Raw genomic sequence first — 20,523 nt, 5'->3', positions numbered from 1 at the left:
CAATATTCTGACATTCTAACCATTACGCCCCACTGGTTCTCATGCATGGTTCAAAGGAGTATTTCTGTTTTATCAAAAGCCCTCCTGCCTATGGACTGGACAATCAGGTCATATTTTCAGATTCCTTCTAATTATATACTCTTGGAGCCCATATTTCAAACCTCTACAATATTCCCGCTTAGTTGTCTTGTTTCTGCTCTAAAAAGTCCCAACCATTTCCACCTTCCTTTGTACCAAAGATGATCCATTCCCTTAGATTGTTTTGATTACGCTCCCTAAGGCAGAACATTTAGGGCAATTGCAAAAGGAGAGAAAATGACCGGTCATTTGGGCGGCAATCCTTTGTGTCCATTTACTTGGGAGTAAGCCCTGGTGAACTCCGTGGGGATCAGAAGAGATCCCTAGGATTGCCCTGTTGCTTTGTCACTTTGCATTTTCTCCCCACAAGAGTGGTGTAGAGTGGCAACATTTGCATTCTTTGCCTCAGACTCCAGGATGCCTCAGGCCATCTCTTCCTGCTTCTGGAGACTGGACTTTCTGCCAAAACATTAACCCTCTGATACTGGAAACATCTGTGTGCTTTCATTTGGCAGAGGAGACCAGCATGGTATTTTTAACTTTCTCAGTGGACCTTCACAGATGCTCAGTTCTTCCTCAGGAACATAAGTATAATTGGGATGCGTCAGCTACTCAGACAGCTTTCCCAGGAACACATGCAGTGCACCCACACAGACCCTGCATTCAAGGAAAAATACGCCCTGTACCTCTACATATATGAATGGTGCTCTTCAGGAACTGTCTGGGCATTCCTCCTGCCAGCACGGCTGTTCCGTCAATCGCACCACTGAGCTTTACCAGCGCCACATGACAAATAAAGCAAACAGGCAGAAACAGATCAACTTCACTGGATAATGCAAAATAGCTGTGGGAGAGAGAAGAGTTGGGTTATTTTACGGATCAGCAATGCATTTTATAATATTATTTTTATCATTATCATACTGCTTAAATGCCAATGTGACTTTTAAGTGGCTTACAAGAATAAAACACATTACAAAAAAATATAAACGCGCATAATTTAAAATATGCAATAAAACCAGTTCACCCAAACGTTAAATTAGACACCCACAATTAAAATGTAAAATAAAACTAGTCCATTAAAAAAAGGTAAAAGGTAAAGGTACCCCTGCCCATTCGGGCCAGTCTTGCCAGACTCTAGGGTTGTGCGCTCATCTCACTCTATAGGCTGGGAGCCAGCACTGTCCGCAGACACTTCCGGGTCACGTGGCCAGCGTGACAAGCTGCATCTGGCGAGCCAGTGCAGCACACAGAATGCCATTTACCTTCCCGCTGGTAAGCGGTCCCTATTTATCTACTTGCACCCGGAGGTGCTTTTGAACTGCTAGGTTGGCAGGCGCTGGGACCAAGCTACGGGAGCGCACCCCGCCATGGGGATTCGAACCGCCAACCATGCGATCGGCAAGTCCTAGGTGCTGAGGTTTTACCCACAGCGGCACCCGCGTCCCCTAGCCCATTAAAACAATGCCACAATTAAAACAGCAACAGGAGATTCAAGTCAGGAGACTGGGGAAGGCCATCTGAGCTAAGTGGATCAATGATTTGACGGTGTAAGGCAGCTTCCTATGAGTGTAGTGGGACGGAAGGGAACCTTAAACGTCTCCACACCCTTGGCTCCCAGCAGAATGGGCAATGCTCTATTGTAACCAGTTTGTAAAGAGTCCAAGTAGTCAACATACTTGGAGGAATTCAATGTTTTTTGCAACATCTTGTCCCAGCTTTACCTATATATTATTTACTTGTGCACCCAGGAGAGCATCCTTGGGCACATCACCATCTTTCAGACTCTCTATAAAATGGGAATAATATTTACTTGCTGATTAGTGTTGTTATAAAGTGTTCTCTCTCCCCCCCTGCACCCCCCACAATTTGCACTTTAAAAGTGTGCCACATAATTGATTTGTGCTGCTGCTGACTTTTGAGAGGATTCCTTACTCGTCTTTTCCTTACCAGTGTATGTGGCATAAAACTCTCATGGGAACTGATGGCTCAAGAATTCCACCTGGAAAGAGACATCACAGAAAAAAACAACCAGGAGCATATGCTCTTCTACTGCAACTTTTTCAAACCACTGAATTTACTGAGATATAGCAGTGGTGCAACTGCGATGACAAGGTGAGAAGTGCCTATTTATTGCCCTTTCCATTCTTGTTAAAGAAGTGTAAACCTCTCTCAGGACTGAACTAACCAAGTAGCACAGAGTGGGCATTCTTCTTCACTCTGGATGGCACTCAATATGTCAACGAGCACACTTAACAGCTCCACTAAGTTTTAAGTTTCCAGGGAAATGGATAACCTTCTCTCAGAAATTATTCAGAGGCATTGGAAGTTTCAAATGATGCTCTGTTTCTGTGTGAGCAGTTTGCTCGAGGCCAGATGGCCAGTGTTTGAGCCAGAAGAATGTGGTTATTTCACATATTTATATGAGCATATAATTTGCATTAATTATACAAGAACCCACAGCACACATGGTGAACGCGGGGTACGCCTTTGATACCAGTTGCACACAGTCCGGCATGAGATTAGATGTTAATGTTCTTGGATATTTTAGAGGCCTTAACTGAATGATGGTTCAAGAAGGAAAATGTTGGCTAACAAATCAACAGAGTGCTGACTAGAAAAATGAGCAAGTATGAACGCATGCAAAAACAAGGAACCCTGACGAAAGAGATTCACTGTTTATTTGTCAATATTAGTTTGCAGCACAGGTCAATTGGGACGCGGGTGGCGCTGTGGGTAAAACATCAGCACCTAGGACTTGCCAATCTCATGGTCGGTGGTTCGAATCCCCGCGGCGGGGTGAGCTCCTGTTGTTCGGTCCCAGCTCCTGCCCACCTAGCAGTTCGAAAGAACCCTTAAGTGCAAGTAGATAAATAGGTACTGCTTTATAGCGGGAAGGTAAATGGCATTTCCGTGTGCTGCGCTGGTGCCGGTTCGCTAGAGCAGCTTCGTCATGCTGGCCACGTGACCCGGAAGTGTCTCCGGACAGCGCTGGCCCCCGGCCTCTTAAGTGAGATGGGCGCACAACCCTAGAGTCGGACACGACTGGTCCGGATGGGCAGGGGTACCTTTACCTTTTACCTTACAGGTCAATTACATCCCACTGTGGTTTATAACTCTCAAAAGGAACAGCAAACGATGCATTAAATGAATGTTGTAGCCTCAGACAACCTTGCTTTAAGGAACTGCCCTCCAGCTTCTGCACAAGTGCTCTCTGTGTAACGTTTTATTTCCTGGTAACAAGTCATGGCACATCTGGATTAATGATAAGGCGTTCTCAATAACAGATAGCAATGAATTGATCTGTCCAAAAAATATTCTTTTGAGCAAATTTTCGAAATGAAGTACATAAATGAAAGACTGCCACCAGCCATACAATCTGAGTAGGCACAGGAGCCCTGCTAGAATTCCACAGAGAGAGAGTTGGCTTCCCACCTGTCCCTGCTACTCTGCTGCACATTTTGCTTGTGATTTCCATAGCACTGGAGGTGAGAAGAGCCTTTGCCTCTGTGCAGGTCGAATGGCTTTGTGGGGAGACAAGAGAAACACAGGAGTGGTGGTGGCAATAATATGCCATGGAGAGCCACTGCAACAGACAGTTCTCATAATTTGTTGGGAGTCAGTGTATACTTGAGAAAGAGTGTCACACCACCATGGTGCTCCTCCTCCTATTCTATAGGTCTCAGTCATTGGTAGTTCCCTCCTGGAGAAGCCTCCCCCCTCCAATGGCTTTGTTTGGAGATCCACCTCCAATGGCAAGGCTTCATTCCTAGGCCAAATAGCTACTTGTGGTGGAATTTTCTATTGAGAATAGTTCCCCCCCCCCCCAAAAGGCTTTCCCTCAGATTCTGTTTGTTTAATATACATAAGTCTAAAAAAGAAAGAAAGAAAACAAAAATAGGGAGGTAGAAAAGAGGGAGGAACAACACACCAGCTCACATCAAAAATACAATAGCTATCAAGACACCCATTTTAATTTAAACATATATGCTGATACAGGTCATCGACCTCTTCAGATAGGTATTCAGAAAAGACTGACATTTATAATAGATTTGTTCTCATGCAGCAAGGTCAGTGAGACCTTCAGATTATTGCATAATAGATAGTGACTGTTTATCCTTCCAACTCGAAGTATAAGTGTTTTATTTTTTTTTTTTATAAAAATTTTTATTAAGATTTTTTACAGATACATATTTAACAAACAGAATAGGTTTCATAACATCCTTTCATTCTATTGTGGACTCCCTCACGTCTCCCGCTTCCACTTTCATCATTAAAAACGAATTTTTCCAAGCAAATTATCATCTTGTTTATGCTCTTAAGTGCAGTATTTAGGTTAAACTCAAATAAAAAATTATAATTTAATGGTAGACAGTTATTTCTGCTCTGGCTTCCTTGTTAGGATTCAACCAAATTACAGTACTTTTGTAAATAGATCTTAAATTTCTTCCAGTCTTCTTCAACCCTCTCCTCTCCCAGGTCGCGGATTCTGCCAGTCATCTCAGCTAGTTGCATATAGTCCATCAGCTGCATCTGCCATTCTTCCAGTGTGGGTAGATCTTGGGTTTTCCAGCTCTTAGCAATAAGTATCCTTGCCGCCGTTGTAGCATACATAAAAAATGTTCTGTCCTTCTTTAACACGTTCTGGCCGACCATGCCCAGAAGGAAGGCCTCTGGTTTCTTGGTGAAGGTATACTTAAATACCTTTTTTAACTCATTGTATATCATTTCCCAAAAGGCCTTCACTTTAGGGCAGGTCCACCAGAGGTGAAAGAATGTTCCTTCATTTTCCTTACATTTCCAACATTTGTTATCAGACGAATGGTATATTTTAGCCAATTTCACTGGGGTCATGTACCATCTATATATCATTTTCATTACATTTTCCTTCAGAGCATTACATGCTGTGAAGTTCAGCCCGGTGGTCCATAACCTTTCCCAGTCCTCAAACATAATGTTGTGCCCAATATCCTGGGCCCACTTTATCATAGCCGATTTAACCAATTCGTCTTGTGTGTTCCATTTCAGCAGCAAGTTATACATTTTTGAAAGTACCTTGGTCTTAGGTTCTAACAGTTCTGTTTCCAGTTTCGATTTCTCCACCTGGAATCCTAACTTTTTATCAATCTTAAACACTTCCTTAATCTGAGCATAGTGTAACCAGTCTCGCACTTTATCTTTCATTTTCTCTAAACTCTGCAGTTTCCAATTGTCTCCATCCCTTTCTAGTATTTCCCAATATTTTGGCCAATTGGCCTCCATATTGGGTCTTTTTCGGGCCTTAGCCTCCAAAGGTGACAGCCACCTCGGTGTTTTGTTTTCTAATAAGTCTTTGTATCTTGTCCAGACATTAAATATTGCTTTTCTGACAATATGGTTCTTAAAGACCTTGTTAATCTTAACCTTGTCGTACCATAAATATGCATGCCATCCAAATGCATTGTTAAAACCTTCCAAATCCAGCACATCCGTGTCCTCCAGAAGTAGCCAGTCTTTTAGCCAGCAGAAAGCTGCGGCTTCATAGTACAACTTTAAGTCTGGCAGGGCAAAGCCCCCTCTTTCTTTTGCGTCCGTTAATATCTTAAACTTAAATCTGGGCTTTTTGCCCTGCCAGACAAATTTGGAGATATCTTTCTGCCACTTCCGGAAGCACTCCGTTTTATCTACAATCTGCAATGTCTGAAACAAAAACAACATTTTTGGCAATACATTCATCTTAATAGCAGCTATTCGACCTAACAATGAAAGTTTCAATTTTGACCAGCTATCCAAGTCTCTCTTAATTTCAGACCAACATTTTTCATAATTATCTTTAAACAGACTCAAATTCTTTGCTGTTATGTTTACCCCTAGGTATTTAACTTTCTTAACCACAGTTAACTCTGTCTCTCTCTGAAACCGTTCCGACTCAATATCTGTCAAGTTTTTTCCCAACACCTTGGTTTTTTGCTTATTTAGTTTAAATCCCGCCACCCGACCAAAATCTTGGATTAGTTGTAGTACTCTTTTCGTACTAGATTCTGGCTCCTGTAATGTCAGAACTAAGTCATCTGCAAACGCTTTAAGTTTGTATTGTTTCGCTCCGACCTGTATCCCTTCCACCAACCTGTCCCCTCTAATCGTGTTCAAGAGCACCTCCAGGACCGAAATAAATAATAACGGGGAAATCGGACAGCCTTGTCGTGTTCCTTTTTCAATTTTAAACTCTTCTGTAACCACATTGTTAACTATCAGTTTAGCCTTTTGTTCTGAATATATTGCATCAATCCCATTCTCAAACCCCCGGCCCACTCCCATTTCTTTTAAATTCCCTTTCATAAACTTCCAGGATATGTTGTCAAAGGCCTTCTCCGCATCTATAAAAATTAAAACAGCTTTAGTATTTATGTCTGTTTGTAAAAGCTCCAATATATCTATAATGTTCCTTGTATTAGCAGACATATGTCTACCTGGGAGAAAGCCTGCCTGGTCTTTATGAATTACTTTGTTTAAAACCCTCTTGAATCTACTTGCCAAAACGTCTGCAAATATTTTGTAATCCACATTTAAAAGGGAGATGGGACGGTAGTTCTTAAGCTGTGTCTTTTCAGTTTCCGATTTTGGTATCAATGTGATGAAAGCTTCTTTCCACGATTCTGGCGCCTTCTTCCCCTCTAAAATTTCATTGCTGACCTCCATCAGTGGTTGTATCAAATAGTCTTTCAATGTCTTATAGTACTTGGAGGTCAGCCCGTCTGGTCCTGGTGATTTGCCCTGTTTCATGTTTTGGATGGCCTGCTCAATCTCTTGTCGTGTTATTTTGCCATTCAGAATTGATCTATTTTCTTCTGACAACTTTGCCAGTCCATTTGTCTTTAAAAATTGTTTAATCGCTGCTTCATCTTGTGGCCCTTGAGTGTATAATTTTTTGAAATATCTCTGGAAACACTTTCTAATCTCTCCGGGGTTCTGGATACATCTTCCTTCAATCTCTAAATTTGTCACTGTATTTAACTTTTGTCTCCTCTTCAACTGCCAAGCTAGCAGTTTTCCACATTTATTAGCCGACTCAAAAGTTTTTTGTTTCATTAGTTTGATTTTCCATTCTATTTCCTGATTTATCAGTTTGCAGTATTGTGCTTGGTAAAGTTTGATTTCTCTCAGAATCGGCTGAGACTTCGGATTAAGTCTTAACTTCTTCTCCAACTCCTTGATTTTTTCCAAAATTTTATCTTTCCTTTCGTTTTGTTTCCTTTTCTTTACCGTGTTCTGTTGTATCAGGAACCCCCTCATCACGGCCTTACTTGCGTCCCAGATAGTTCTTTTTTCCACTGTGGTGTTCATATTGATCTCAAAATAATCCTTTAGAGCTTTTTGGGCCTTCTTAGTAATCTCCTGATCTCTAAACAGGCCATCATTCATCTTCCATCTGAAGGAACCGGTTGGAATCAATGTCATGTCCATTCTCAGTGCGTTATGGTCGGAGCATGTCTTTGGGCAGATTTCCACCTTTCTGATCTTAGGTGCCAGACCTCTAGTTATCCATATCTGGTCGATTCTTGTCCAAGTCAGTTGGGCTTCAGAGAAAAATGTTCCTTCCCTTCCCAAGGGGTTTCTCACTCTCCAAATGTCAATCCAGTCCATATTGTCTGTCATTTCAAAGAAGGTCTTTGGTAGTCTCCCATCTTTAGAAATTTTTTGGCTCTGTGACTTATCCATGTTGGTTGATACAACTCCATTCATATCTCCCATCATAATGATGTTGTTGTAGTCCAGATAGTCCAGCATAGTCTCATGCAACTTCTTGTAAAATTCCGATTTTCCTTCATTTGGAGCATAAATTCCTAATATCAGTATTTTTTCCCCTTGATGTTGTATTTCTATCGCCAAAATTCTTCCATGCTCATCTTTAAACAGAAATTTAGGTGAAAGGCTCTCTTTTGCATAAATTACCACACCTCTCTTTTTAACTGTATCCGAAGATATAAATTCCTGACCAAGTCTTTTATTTATTAACACTTTTCTGTGGAGCCTGGTCACATGTGTTTCCTGTAAGCAAATAATGTCCAAATGTTCCTTTTTTAAAATGTGAAAGATTTTTCTCCTTTTCCCTGGAATGTTACAGCCATTTATGTTCCAGCTCAAAAGTTGCAGAGACATCCTGAATATATCTGGTTATTCTTGCTGTGGGGGTACCTTGTTCTCAGATTTTCGGGGGTCCGGGGGTGCAGGAACCCCCGGAGGTTCAGGCCCTGGGGGTAATCCAAGTCCCTTATGAAGATCTTCTCCGTGTGCCACCAAAAACTTGTCTCTATCCTCCGGCGTTCTAATTTTGGTCTTCCTCCCTCTGAAAGTAAACGATAAACCTTGGGGAAACTCCCACCTGAAGATGATTGAGTTGCTCCTTAGCAATTTTACTAATTCCGAGTAGTCTGCTCGAAGATCCAACAGCTGTTTAGGAATATCCTTATAAATTTCAATTCTTTTGTCCAAAATATCCAGTGACTTTCCGTAGTGCAGGCCTAGAATCTTGTCCCTTTCCTCCTTTGATCTCAATATTATCAAACAGTCTCTGGGCTTCTCCTTCTTTATAAGTCTTCCAAGCCTAAAAGCAGATAGTATTTTAAAGTCTTTTTCTTCTAAGTTCCAAAACTTGGAAAATTCTTTGGTGAGGAACTCAGTTAAGTTACCTTCTTCCACTTCTGGAATTGAGCGTATCCTTAAATTGGCCTCCCTGTTCCGAAGTTCTGTCATGGAAAAGTAGATCTGGTGTTCTCCTACTTGCTTGCTGAGTGGTCTTACTTCTTTTTCAAGCTGTCCCAATCTTTGGCTAGTGTCTTCCGCCAGTTTCCGATTTTCACCTACAGCCTCCTTCAATTCTCCAATAGATTGAACATTCTGTGCAACTTGTCCAGTTAGTCTATTTAAACTTTCTGTGTTTAAGTCAATTTTAGCTGATTGCTGGTCAACCTTTCTGTCCAGAGCCTCCAATTTTTCAAAAATTTTCTCCAAAACAGTGCCACTTGCTCCTGAGGCCATATCTTCCAGTTGTAATTCCTCAGTTTCTCCCTCCCCTGATTGTAGCAGGGAAGCCGCTTCTGCCTCAGGAGGCAAAGTAGTAGGCAAAACAGGCACAGATGATCTACGCTGTGAGACTGTCGGTAAAGTTAACGTTGTTTGTCTGGTTCTTCCCCTTTTTCTTGTTCCACTCATTCCAAAGTTATCTAAAAACCAAGGTCAAACTGAATTGTTCCCATGAGAAAGTAAGAGCCCAGATGGTAACACTCAAACAGGAGGCCGGGAAAGAGAAAGTAAAACAAAGTCACTGCTGTAAATCCAAAAATCCTCTAGGTGGAGCTTAGAATGTCTTTGGGGAGGAAGTCCAATCCAATTAAAATTAGTAAGTCTGAATTGATCTCCAAAGATCTTCACAAAGATAAATTTTAGCAGAGTTAAAACTTAAAGCCAAACATTGTTTCCAAAAGTGCTTAGACAACAAGTGTTTCAAAGTAACAAATTCAAACTCAGTATGTTCCAAAGTTCAGATTCAAAGTATCCAAAGCCTGCAGACTGACTGCTCAGTTACTCAGGCAGCTCCAGTACCTGGGTTTCTTACTTTTATTTGTAATCCAATAGATCAACAGAAGACAGGTATCCTTGTCTCAATGAAGGTCCAAAAATCAGCCACTTAAAGTCTTTAAATCAGCCAGAAACAACAGTTTAAATAGGTGCCAGATCAGTCAATGCAAAACGTTACTCTTTGTCTCCACTCCTCCTGCTCTTTACTTTCAAGTTCAGTGTCAGCGGAAGACGGACTTCCTGTTTTTCGTCGCTCCGCTTTCAGCCAAATTCACAATTTTTAGAGGCTTTAAAAGTATATTGTCCAAATTACTCACGGGTTGTTGCTTTCCAAAGTTAGCAGTTTCAAGAAGAAAGGTCAGCGCTCACCGGCAACAGCGACGCGGCTTCGCTCCGTTGATCGCGCAACGACCCACAGCGCCGCTACCCCCTCCGCGGTCCGGAGCCCCTTACGGGGTCCCTTCGTCGTTTTAGGGGCTGCTTTTGGCGCCCGCCGGGTCTCAGGACCACAGGCTTCTGCTGCCTGTGGTTTTTCTGGATGGGTCCCCGCTTCGCCGTAGCGGGCGACCCGTTTCGACGGAGCTACCCTCTCCCGTTCAGGAGCTGGCAGCCATTGCCGTTCGCGCCGCCTCCGGAAGTGAAGTATAAGTGTTTTAGCAACCAACAGTGTTCACTAAATACCCTTTTGTTGTCCTGCCATTAATCCCCATACAACAAGAGTATAATTTAAAAGTGCATGGATATCAGCAAGTATCAAGGATTCCACTGGTACAAAACTGATACTGACAGGCCCATGCAGAGCTTGTCTGAGGCCCGGGGCAGGAGTCTTGTTAGAATAAAGTTAGAAACTCAAACAAAAATGCAGCTGGTCCCTGGTGGGGGCCCCTGGTCAACTTAGCCCTCCAACGCCTGGGGCAAATGTACCCAGCTGTGCCTCCCACTGCATGGACCTGAATACTGACTATAAGACCAGAAAGAATATATCACCGAACATGCCTGAAGTGTAGGTGGGTTCCCATGAGGCAAGACACAGTGATAACAGCAAGAACCTTTATTGAACTACATAACTGGGAAACAGGGGCAAAGCAACTGCTTATATACAATCCTGAAAGCCTGGGCCACTCCCAACGTGATTGGCTGTCTAAAGTTCCAAGCTGCGAATCACGACTCAGAGTTCAAGGGCCAATGGCAGAGGCCCAAAACCTGAAGTGTTCTGTGATTGGACATCATTTATCGAATCAGAACACAGGAGCTCAGAATACTTAGTCCAAACTCAAGCTCAGGCAAACACACACCACTGAATACATAACAATGCTCACATCACTCCTCCTTACAACAGTCCAATCCTGACTCCCACCCACCCCACCCACCACAGCTATTTAATTTGAGGATGGGGGAATACTCAAATGAATACTCACATACATTAAACATAATGTGTAGTTTGGCCTTGTGAGACTTATTTTCACTCATTGAAAGTGCTTCCATTTTTGCTGAATCATGCTTACTTTTATCATGATCTGCCCCAAGTGCTTATGAATATTGATTTCTCGTATACTGTCATCACCTTCTGAGTGTAGAAAGGGCTGCCATAAGGAAAGCTCCAAATGTATATAAAAAGAATGAAGGATTATATAAAAATAAACTTCAGAAATGCCAGATAGTTTTGTTCCCATCTGCTCACTGGAAATCTCAGCTTCCTTGCAAGCGAAATCTGCCAGATTCCAAATAAGCTAGGAAACTGATAAAAAATGGTAAAGCACTTTGGATACGGAAAAGATGCTTGGCTGCCCCAGCATGCTCCATTCTGGCCCTCACCAACGGTGGGTTAACTGCCATTGAATGGATGTCTACCCCCACAAAGTTTTCCACAGGCACACTGTGGGGCAAAGTGGCATTTCTGCTCCTCAGCTGACTTTGGGCTGGCTTTAGGGTTGCTGTCTTGGCTGGTTTCCATCAGATAATGGTCAGGTAAGAAATATCATTGGCTTTATAACTGTTTTCTAGGGAACTCTTTAGAAGCTTATGAGAGTTTGCTCAATATTGAAAGACTACCACTTCTGCCACAGGGGAATCCTGGCTGTGGACCTGTTCACAGTGGGTCATTGAGCATTGTGTCCTAGAGAATGCCCCAGAATCCCCAGAAGCAGATTCTGTGGAAGATCCCTAGACTTCCATAGAATTGTAGAGTTGGAAGAGACCCCAATGCGATACAGAAATCACAGCAAAAGAATCCCTGGAAGACAGCCACCCAACCTCTGTTTTAAAATCTCTAATGAAGAAGGTCCCTTGGCAGATGTCAGTGTACAAAGTAATCCCTGAATGTAGAAATTTTGAAAACAACTGCAATAAGGAATGCCACGCATCAACTATCAATACTAAATCACATACAAAACATACCTTTCCATTTGAAAATTTTGAAACTATAAGGCCCAAAGTAGTTTAAGATCCAAGTGCAATATATACTGGGCTTCCTAACCCCAAGTTTTCATGAGGTGGTATGGAAGCACACTAGAAGTGTTCACTGTGGCTTTCGTATCTTTGCATCACAGAAACCCCAAGCAACTTCAAAAATAATCTTATGGTGGGGAGAAATCAGTTGTCTAAATATTGCCTCACCAATAATGTAACTTCAAGTGTGTGCTTGGGTATGAGAGCGCCATAAGAATATGTAGTTGTGTGCCTTTTCTGAACTGCATAAAAACAAACATAGGTGTTACATTATGAAAGCCATCTGATGTCAGGCTGAAAGGAGATCCCTGAATTGGAGATGCCAATGGGAAACAACCGTAGCTCAGACGTGGAGCATCTGCCTCCATCTTCAACCCCCAGGATCTCCAGGAAGGGCTGGGAAAGGCCCCTGACTGCAGTCCTGGAGCGTCGCTGCCAGTCAGTGCAGACAAGACTGAGTTGGATGGAGCTGTGATCTGACTCTGCGTAAGGCAGTTCTGTTCTGAAGGGTGCATCCCCCAGGATGACAGAGTATTCTCCACGTCCATCCTTGTCAATGAACAATTGTAGTGATGCAAGGGACAGAAGCTTGCTCTTCTTTGCCAGGGAAGAGGAGGCAGTTAGCTTCCTGCATTCCTGGTCCAGCAAGGAATGCCTGCAGATGAATGCAAGCAATTTCTGGAAGAGTTTAAAGTTGTCTTCACATGAACAGCTGCACAGAAGCGTAATGGATGGCCACTGTCAAACACAAACCGTAAATTTCCCTGCAGAACTGGGGCTGAGTGTCTGACTGAGCCACATGTTGCCAGGGGCCCAGCAGGGGAAGGGAGGGGAGGCGAGATAAGAAAGATAAACTTAGACTTAATCAAGCAATTGCTAGTTTGAAGACCATAACCATCACATTTTCCTTCTTCCTCAGCTTGGAGTGGAATCAAGTTGCACTTTCTGCTCGCAACTTCGAGACTGTAATTTTGCCAGGCCTGGTAATGAAATCAGCTATGAGTTAATGAAAGAAATCACAAGTGCCAGATTTATTAAAGCCAAAATGTCATAGCCTTTGCTGATCAAAAGTGGCTTGGATGGAGCTAACTTCCAGAGTGGTAGGCATATTAGCATCAAGTGAGAATTTAATTGTGTGGATGCAAGTGGTGCTCTCATTTTAAAAAATTTAAATAGCTGCAGGGGCCCTGGAGCAACAGCACCCAAATAGCAGGGAGTGGAGAGGGAGTCCCAATAAAAACCAGCCGCTAAAGCTTTTGTTTGCTCTGAGAGGGGTGCTATTTAATTCTTTTCAAAAACCTAGATGTTAATTGCATTCAATTAACATCATTCCAATTTGGCCATTAGTCTCTGACCTCAAAAACAGCCAGGGTCTTGTGGAACTGTCAAGAATTACAGATTAACCAGCTTAAGCTTTTGTAACTTCATCAGATGTTTGGTGTACATACAAGCTTGTAAGTACTGTCTGTGACAAAAAAAATTATCTTCAGTAAAGCTGGAGATAAGCAAAGTGGCCATTCACAACAGCAGCAATTACTTAGTGCTGTCTGACACAGGGCACTTCCAGACAACCTGTTCATTGAGCATTCATTCTGATATATATATATATATATATTAGTGACTATTTTTATCCCTCTCTCATAGCACTTGGACTCGTGGACATCCAATATAGCTGAATGTTGGAAGATTCAGGACAACAAAGCCTATAGTTTTATTATGTTTTTGTGTGTCGAGGTCCCCAGGGCCACCCCAATAGCTCACACATCCCACAGTATTTTTGTTTAAGATTTTTGACATAATTTTGGCCACAACTTTATTAAAATACAAATTTGTGAGTGGTTGCTTAGGCATTGGTTGTGACTATCTGCCCCCACCATGGGGGACAGACTGACATTCAGCACGATGCGCAAGTCAGAATAGGGGAATACACTCGGGGGTAACGACGGAGCAGGGAACCTGCCCTCACCGCAAATGCAACCAGGAGCTCATTGCTATGGCCCGAGCCCCCTTGACAGAGTGGACAAGCAATAGTTAGCCCCGATTCCTTTAACGGAATCCCTTGCAGCAGCAGCATTAGAGGGGCAGGCACTAAACCTACCAAGGGCAGGCACTCAACCACTGCCCCTCAACCAACCGAACCGTAAACCAATGCCTAACCGCAACCTTACAAGTTGTGATGATTTGCTACGCAGTAGGCAAAAACCAAATGGCCCCAGCCAATCAGCCAGATGGACAAAATTCCTACCGGGCCCCTGCCCCAAGAGCAGACAACCCCATGACAGGCATAGCAAGGTCAAAGCGAAGAACCCTAATTCTAGGGAGGGGGGGATGGGCAATCCGATGCACGGTCAAAAAGAGGAAGCCCTAGCCTCGTGCAAGGAGTTTTAGCATTTCTGGCTGCCAATCAATAAATGGCAACATTAATTTCTTCCCAACAACAAGGGAAGCCCCAATCATCAGTGGCCAACGATCAATTAGCCCGCCCCCAACTTTGGAGTGTCCTGGTGGCCCCCACCACAACACGTGCTCTCCATGAAGGAGAACACGCTTTATATATGCTGTAAGCCAGATGGGTGGGGTATTATTATTATTATTATTATTATTATTATTATTATTATTATTATACAGTGGTACCTCGGGTTACCAACGCTTCAGGTTACATACGCTTTAGGTTACAGACTCCGCTAACCCAGAAATAGTGCTTCAGGTTAAGAACTTTGCTTCAGGATGAGAACAGTGCGGCGGCACAGTCACAGCGGGAGGCCCCATTAGCTAAAGTGGTGCTTCAGGTTAAGAACAGTTTCATGTTAAGAACAGACCTCCGGAACGAATTAAGTACTTAACCCGAGGTACCACTGTACTACAACATCCTTTAAAAGAGGATTCGACAAATTCATGGAGGAGAGGGCTATCAATGCCTAGTAACCATGATGGCTATGCTCTCTCTCCTCAATTGGTGAAAGTCATGCTTCTGAAATCCAGTTGCTGGAAACCACAGGTGGGGAGGGAGCTCTTGTGCCCAAATCCTGCTTGCAGGTTTCCTAGGGGCACCTGGATGCCCACTGTGAGAAGAGGATGCTGGGTAGATGAGCCATTGGCCTGATCTAGCAGGCTCTTCTTATGCTCTTTTGCTATGTTAATTAACACCTGCAGCAGCACAAGAAACCATTGTCCGGAGTCAAGCCTGAACAACCAGAATCCAATTTTTCTACAAGTTCTAATTTAGCCAATTAAGGTGTCCCACTGAAATTCCTTTGCTGGAGAATGGCAACTTTCAGGTCAACGGTAAAGTGTCTTGGAAGACTGAAATGGTCTCCTGCAGTTTTTCGAATACTGCCATTTCTGATGTTCATTTTGTTAAGGCAGGTTGATGGTGTATGGTTCAGCACTGTAGCACGCACCTAAGGGTACAAAACCTCTGCTGGTCCCATGCCAGCTGATCTGTGCCAGCTGCATGCATCAGCAGGACCCCACGAAGGCTAAACTTAACGTTTTCCCTAACAGAGGTTCAAAACTGAGATGCAAAACCCCATCCACCCAGACCCGTCTCCTCCATAATCCTACATAGACACACCCTTCCTGCTTGGTCTCTTTTGCAACAGCAACAGCATGGAGATAGGTAGGCCTCCAGGATTGCACCAGACCTATGTATTTTCTTTGCAGTTTCCCCTTTTCCAACTGTCAAGTCAGGGAGCGGGGGAATTAGACTCAGGAAGGGATGGTGGGAGTTGTAGTCCAGCAGCAACTGGAGGGCACCACGTTGGCCACCCTTGCTTTACGGCAACAGATGGTGCCATCCTAAAGGAGGAGTTCTAGGGAACATACGTGGAATATGAATTCTAGTACTATCACAATTTGCTGACCCTAAATTACACCGTCCAATGTTCCCTCCGAACCCGAGCCGTCAGCCCACCTCATGTTCACCCCTGCTCACATGTGTACAGCAGGATGTGGCAGGACTGAAACAGCTCATTCAACCCTCTGAATTGGAGCTGCCCGTCTGCTCTCTTTTTTACACCGTCTGAAAAGCTCAGCCTAATCCTTTGCAGAGATCGGATAAGGAAGACTGAAAGGAATCACCCGGTCTCTCCAAAGGCCAAATCCGAAAGGCTGCGCTCAGACACAGCCTCCCAAATCCCAGCCACATTCCAGAGCAGACAAGAGGGCTAAGGTGGCCGCAGTTTGTACAGCTGTGTGGATGATGTGAAGGGCCTTTCATTACAATGGTTCCCAAGGGGAGCTCTGGCCTGACCCAAGGCCAACAAGCGGAGTATGACGAAATAAGTGTCGGGCAAGCGCTTGCGAGCCAGACACCAGGCACCACGGCTGCAGCTGCTCTGAGCCCCCGCTCCCCTCCCCCAGCACAGGTGATAAGCATCAACTTCTGCAAATGAGCAGTGAGAAAGCACCTGAAGAGACGCTGGCAAGGGGTTATCAGACAGAACAGCCATTCATCCAGGCTGCTTTAATTAGATTTGGTTGACCCCCCCTCCCTTTCCCCTGCAGAGAAATAGCCAAGTGCAACATTTATAATTTGCCAAAGAGGAGGGGAAGGCATTTTTTCCCCTCCCTGCTGCTGAAAAGGAAGCTTCTATAGTTCAGTCTCTCCTGTTGCCAGCGTTTGCAAATGTTCCCAGGCTCCTTGGAACTGAGGGAGAAGTGCCTCTGTAGTTCTCCCATATACTCTCACAGAAATTAGGGGTCATCTAATTTCTCACCATTTAAAGTCTAAATTTCAGTGTGTGTGTGTGTGTGCATGGAGAGAGGGGATGATTTACAAAGATTATATCCTGTATAGGAGTAAACATTTCTGCTTTTATAGCCACTGTCGCCTATGTGTCCTATTTTAATTGTATTTTAATGGCTTATTATATTTTGATTATGTAAGCCATGCAGACCCTCCAAATGTGTCTATTTTCCAGGGACATCCCTGGAATGTCCCACTTTTCCTTCGGATGTCCCTATTTACATTGGATAAATGTTGGAAGGTGTGACATTATCTGACCCTCTAGCTGTCTGAAAGCAATCCTGTATAGGGAAGTTTTTTATGTTTAATTATGTTTTTATATATGTTGGAAGCTGCCCAGAGTGGCTGGGGCAACCCAGTAAGATGTGTGAGGTATAAATAGCAATCTTATCAATATGGAATAGGGAAGCCCCCATTTTCATAGGAGAAATGTTGCAGGGTATGAACTATGTTGAAGGGCAACATACATAAAGGTCCATACAAATGAATATTTAAAATATAGAGGCAACCAGTACCCAACAGACCTAGTCAGGCTGCTAGGTTGTCAGGGAGACGTGGCACCAAGGTCACAGGGCGTGGCCAATGAGGTCACAGGGGAGTGGGCAATGCTTCCTCGCATAAGTAAGCTCCTTACAACACAGTGGAGTTCATTTCTCAATTAAATGAATAGGGTTGTGGTAGGAACCACAAGTGCTTGGGAAGTTTATTTTAAAAACTAATCCTAGCCTTTTGTTCTTCATTATCATCTCCTTTATAAAAAAAACCCAGAGACATTAACCTGAATCTGACCTCACGTTTCAACCAGTATTTCCTCCCTTGCCACAAGTTTCCCACACCATCCCTTGATGTATCCTTTATCTTAAGATGGCTGCTTCTCATTGAGAAGTAAACTTGTGTCTGAGCTATACCTTAAGGTTACGGATATTTTTCAGTGAATCCAGGGACACTTTTCAACTTCATTAGGAATCATAGGATTTTGTCTGGGGACTGATTTCTAAATCCAGGGACTGTCCCCGGGAAACTGGGATGTCTGGTAACCTTCCTATACCTGCACCATGTGGTGGTGGGTTGCCACATGACTGAATATGCTTTACAAATGTTTTCCTTGCATGTCTTACAGGCATGAATGAGGTTCCAATCTATGAGATGTCCAGCTTTCGTCCAGCTGGAAGGTAGCCTACTGCTCAAAGTTAAGAGTCACTATTGTTGCTTTACCTCTGTCCCACCCCATCTTTGCATCTGGCCCAGCCCACCACAGGTATACGGCCCCCAGCAAATTACCTGTGAGTGCATGGGGCTTTGGGCTAAAAATAAATGTACCCTACCCCTGCCCTAAACCAGCAGTTTTCTAATTGCAGTCCTACATCCTGATCTTAAATTCATTACACCGAAGTAAGATGCACTGCATTGATGGTGGTGATAATGAAGCACTGCATACATACAGTCCTAAATAACATCTAACTTTGTTTTAAGCTTTAAAAACACAGACCCACTGAGTTCCCTTTTCACAGAGTCATTTATGTATTTTTTCTTAGCTACAAACACTTCAATCCAGCATCTTCCAACTTCTTCGCTGGAGATGTGATATTAAAATGCTGATGAGCCAGCTGCAGATCCCTTTTCTCCTAAAAATGCAAACTTTCCTTTTGGAGTCTTTAAAAAAAATATTCAAATTGCAAGAGGGCCAGCCAGCTGTTGCTCAGCATGACCTCCTTTATTAGTCAAAGCGCTTCGTCCCACTTAATGTGTTCAGCATGGCAGACTGTCTTATGTGGCAACTTTGACAGGGGGATCATTACGCAACAATCTGCTTGCCTAACAAAAAAACTGTGAGTAAACTGACATTAAAATGATTTGCTAAAGTCCAGATTCACAAAGGGGCAGTCAACCCTTGCCATTTATTGTGATATTTGGCGTCACTCTGAAAACCTCAGTTCCCGGAGTCATCATGACTAACCCAATTTCATTTAAAAGAAAAAAAGAAAAGGGCTTCTTAGCCATTATGGTTGTAAAGAAAGTAGGAAAAATACAACTGAAGGGTAACAAGCCACAAAACAAATAAAACAAATCTTACATTTTACTATCTTAATGAGGAACTCGTTTTTATACCAGTCCTTGCTGTTTGTTTACTTAATACTGGCGACGCAAGGCGGCCAGGATTCAGAGAAAGGTCATGCTCGTTCACTGGAGAACCCTCCACACTGCAGAAAAGGAAAAACTGCTTTTAAAACTGAACCATGCCTTCTCTTCCATGGTAGCCAGAGCGTTGCTTGCTCTGAGAGAAAAACAGCCCATGTGCACACGTGTAACTCGTTTGGATCTGATACCAGACCAATGAAGAGTTTCTGGTTAACCAGTAGGATTGCATTTCAAATACACACAAAAGTAAGTTGGAGAATTTGCAGATTTTCAGTTCTACAACGTACTACACAATAGTTTTCCCAGCCCACTTACATGTCCATTTAAGCCTGCTTGGTCTTTTCAAACCACACAACACCTTGATGGATCATCCACAATTTCCTTTGACCTGTATTTTTATCATATTGTGTACCAATTAATTCTCCCTTTCTCATTGTTCCACAGCTGCACCTTGCAAAAATCTGATCTTGCCCGTGGAATTGAAGCTTGGGAAGCAAAATACCCATTTGGATTTTCTACGCATCTGATAAATTCCCATTCAGCAGGTAAGATTGGAACAACAAGAAAAGCACTTGGATACGGGAGAATTAGTCATTACATGCTACAATCAAGTTACAGGTCAGGTGAAAGTGTGGACAAGCCCTTCGTGAACATCCAATGAACTACAAAGCAGAAGAGGAGCATTGCATGGGTCTGTGAACTTGCTCTGCCTCAGTGCATTGGGAATGCCAAATTGTAGTTTCCTCTTTGAGATTATTATAAATACTTTCAAAGTACAGTGTGGGAGTGTGGCTGACATGCAAAAACTTCTGTCAACAGAAGGAAGAAACCCATACAGACAAAGGGCCAGGATCAGCCTTCTGGGAATGGGAGAAATCAATGCTCTGTGAACACAGAGTTCACTTCTAGTTTTACAGCACTCTAAGAAGTAGATAGTCAGAGAGATGCTAAGAGAGTATACTTCATGCACACACACACACACACACACACACACACACCAATCATTACAAAACCAAAATGGCACCACCCAGGAAAACAAGTGATGTGACATAATGTTCACAGAACCTCAAGGTTTACAGAAATAGAAAAAAGAAATATTGAGAAAACAATTCCTATGGGGATAAAATTGATAATTAGGTGCTAATTTGCTAGTAAAACAGGTTCAAGATCCTTGGGTTAACTCACAAAACCCTAAACAACTGGGGCACATAAGGGCTGCGGGATTCCTTATTCTCCACATCAGTCCCTGGTGAGGCACTTTTAGTGGTCCCCTGAGGCTTAGTCGGGGTCCATGTCTTTAATGTGGCAGGTCCTGCCCTGTGGAACTCCCTGCCAATAGATGTCCAGCAGGAGTCATCCTTGCTTTCTTTTAGACATATTTTTAAAAACATACTGTTCAGACAGAAATTTTGATTTTGACATTTTTAACAACCAGTTTTTATTGACATGTTACTGAAGTTTTTTTTAACCAGTCATTATTGCATTATGTTTTTATGTTGTGTGCTGCCTTGCTATATTTCCTATGAACGTGTTGTTTATAAACACTGAAATAAATT

The 20,523-nt window shown here is 43.1% G+C and overlaps 1 long non-coding RNA gene across 2 annotated transcripts; it reads left to right on the top strand.

Moving 5' to 3' along the window:
* The first annotated feature begins 1,717 nt into the window (after window positions 1-1,717).
* Window positions 1,718-20,067, top strand: LOC309363736. 2 transcript variants are annotated; one of them, XR_014165561.1, is made up of 3 exons: window positions 1,718-2,190; window positions 17,949-18,086; window positions 19,412-20,067. It is a non-coding gene; the product is annotated as an uncharacterized lncRNA (long non-coding RNA). The 2 variants fall into 2 exon arrangements; XR_014165562.1 differs by lacking the exon at window positions 1,718-2,190 and having other exon boundaries at window positions 14,124-18,086.
* Window positions 20,068-20,523: the final 456 nt, after the last annotated feature.

This window comes from Podarcis melisellensis (assembly GCF_964234715.1).
Source record: "Podarcis melisellensis genome assembly, chromosome: 2".
NCBI lineage: Eukaryota > Metazoa > Chordata > Lepidosauria > Squamata > Lacertidae > Podarcis > Podarcis melisellensis.
The sequence above is the reverse complement of the archived record's forward strand: the minus strand, read 5'-3'. Positions and strand labels throughout refer to the sequence as shown.